This window comes from Octodon degus, unplaced genomic scaffold (genome assembly GCF_000260255.1).
Source record: "Octodon degus isolate 3935 unplaced genomic scaffold, OctDeg1.0 scaffold00110, whole genome shotgun sequence".
Taxonomy (NCBI): Eukaryota; Metazoa; Chordata; class Mammalia; order Rodentia; family Octodontidae; genus Octodon; species Octodon degus.
This window is the reverse complement of record NW_004524686.1, coordinates 4881022-4884054: the sequence shown is the minus strand read 5'-3', so window position 1 is coordinate 4884054 and position 3033 is coordinate 4881022. Positions and strand designations below refer to the sequence as shown.

Here is a 3033-nt window from a genome sequence, read left to right as displayed (position 1 = left end):
AGAGGGAAAATTTGACTTTAACATTCTTAAAAGTACAGGACCCTTTTAATCCATTATCAAATTCAAAAAGTCATTTGTTTCCACAGGGTATTTGTATTTTAGAACATAGGTTAACAAATGGCAAGTCACTAAGTGAGTGCCAAAGAATTTGTACTACAGGTTGAATATTCCTTTTCTGAAATGCCTGGAACTAGAAAGGTTTTAGATGTTTTCACATTTTTGAGTATTTGCATATACATAAGACATCCTGAAGCAATCATGTTTCCTATAGCCTGGAAAAATGCTTTTAGTGCCTTTGTATTTTGTTTGAGGCCCATCAGAGGTCAGCTGTGGAGTTGTCCACTCGCAGCACCACATCCGTGGGCACAAAGTTTGGGATTCCAGAGTATTCTGGGTCCAGCACCAGTGATGCTCTGTAATGACAGTATAGTCATTACAAATGTATACTAACTGCCAGTGGTCACCAGCGAACATCTATGCCCAGGCCTAAACATTACTGCACTATCGAGGTCAGATTCCAGAGTGATTCTTCTACATGGATAGTAATAACTTCCATAAAGTCCAAAGGAAACTTATGGGGTCCTTCCAAAGCTGTATAATTTCCCAAATGACTTTTTTTTTTTGCTTGCAGAGCCTGTTCATCCCTTCACTTTCTTTTCAGTCATTTAGCTTTTGCAATAATTTGTTGACATTTTTGTTTCTTCTTTTGTTCCTTCTCCAGGGTTTCAATCATCTTGGCCAATTTTCAGAACAAGACCGCACTTGCTAGGAACAGTGGAGTAAGGGCCAAAATAACGGTTGTAAGGAAACCATACAGGTCCTTTGCAGCCCATTCCACTACATATTCTGCCCAAGCCTTTACATCAAATATCTCTGTAGTGGTCCTAAGAAAACTTATGCTTGAGCAGTGATCTCTAACTGTCTCCAGAGACCGTCAACTTCAGATGACCCCTGGCTGGCAGTTGTCTTCTTTGGTTTGAAGGCACGCTCTTCAGAAGTTAAATTTGCTGCCCTGGAAGCCCTTTCCTTTTTTAAAAAAAATTAAAGAGAGTGTAGTAATTGATAAGACATTAAGAACAGTACACATTTAGAAGACTAAGATGAGAGGTATTCAACCACAGGTTTTGTATTACACATTGCTGTCCTCAATGTAGTTGCTCAGATCACAGATATCAGCATACAGAGTTAGTCAAGGTGAAAATTCTAAACATTGAGTGCTATTTTCAGAAAACAACTGAAATGCCCACCACTTGAGAATCTGATGAATAAGATGTGGTATTTTTATACAATGACATACTGCTCAGCCAAAAAGAGAGACAAATCTAAAACCTTTATAGGTAAGTGGATGCAACTAGAGGCTATACTCACAAGTGAAATAAATCAGACCCATATATGTAAATATCATATTGTTTCTCTAGTGTAAGAACCTGAAGGAGTAAATAAAACATGAAAGGTATAATAGATACAGTAAAATAGAAAGAAACTGAACTTAAGGATTAAACAAGAAAAACGAGAGAAAGGAGCAAATGTAGCAAAAAAGGAAGGGGGGAACATGCAAGTATATATACAGGATGGCTGAGATCATTGTAACTTTAGGTTTTGACTCATGTTAAATTACTTTTTTATACTATGTGAATTAAGGGCCCAATTTCAGTCCTGGGATATGGATAGCAGTTTGTTGCAGCACAATATGTGTAAAAGAATCTTATTTCACCATTGAATGATCTTTGCATCCTTGTCAAAAATCAATTAACTTTCTGGATCTTAAAGTCTTTTCATTGATCAATGTCTTTGTTTATATAAGTATAACACTTTTGATTATTGCAACTCTGCTCTCTGGAATACGTTCACTTGGTCAGAATGTATACTTCCCTCAATATACTGCTAGATTTAGTTAGCTGGCATTTTGTTGAGGATACATGCATCTATTCTTATAAGACATACTCATCTATAGCTTTGATTTCTTGTGACGTCTTTACCTGGCTTTGTTAGTAGGGTAAGGAGGCTCATTGAATGAGTTAAGGATGCTCTTGCCTCTTTTATTGTTTAAAAGAGTTTGAGCAGAGACCATGACTGATTTTTCTTTAACTAGTTGATAGAATTTATAGCTGAAATCATCTCACTATAAGTTTTTATTGTTCTTTTCAGGAGGACTTTATTTGCTTTTTAAAAATATTTTTTACTAGTAATCCATTTTATTTTGTTTAGTGAAATTCTGTATCATTTCTAATTTTTATTATCACTATTTTGTATCCTCTTTAAAAAATAAAAAATAGAGTCACACACACACACATGACAAAAAAATAGTAGCAATTGTGCCAATGAGTCTTAATTGCCAACTTACCTGGGTTAAGAGGCTCCTAGAGTGGAGATAGAATGGGGGACATGGTATATTTAAAACTAGTCCATTGATGTTCATGGTTGCATGGGCTGCTGTGACCTGGGATCCAGTCAGTGGAGGCGTGTCTCTGAGATCCATGCCTTTGGAGGGTGTTTCTCTTGGGTGTTCTGCTTCCCAGCTCCCAGGAAGCCAGTGATTAGCTTTGCTCTCCTACAGCCCTCCACTGTGATGCTCCTACCTTGAAGCCAGTTGACTGTGGGCTAAACCCTCTGAAACCATGAGCCCAAACAAATTTCTCCTCTAAGTTGCTAGTGTTAGATATTTTGTCCCTGCAACAGGACAGCTAATAATCCAATAACAGAATGTCTTGCATATGCAGCTCAATCAATGCACATCTCTCTAATCTTGTCTAAATCACATTCCTTCTGCCCCCTGGATTAACTTATTTTAGGATTTTATTTATTGATTCTATTTCACTAGTTTGTTTAGACTATATACCTCTTCTTGAATCCATTTTGCTATTATGTGTGTTTCTATGAATTTGTTCATTTCATCTAGGCTATTTAATATGTTTACAAGTTTAGGGCAGGGGAGATGGCTCAGTGGAATAAGCACTTCCCTGGCAAGCACAAGGGCCTGAGTTCAATCCCTGGTTCTGAAAAAAAAAGTCTTCAAATATGTTTACAAATTTT

The 3033-nt window shown here is 36.9% G+C and overlaps 1 pseudogene; it reads right to left on the bottom strand.

Moving 5' to 3' along the window:
* Positions 1-316: 316 nt before the first annotated feature.
* On the bottom strand, positions 317-2071 carry LOC101583298 (annotated as a pseudogene).
* Between the last annotated feature and the right edge of the window lie 962 nt (positions 2072-3033).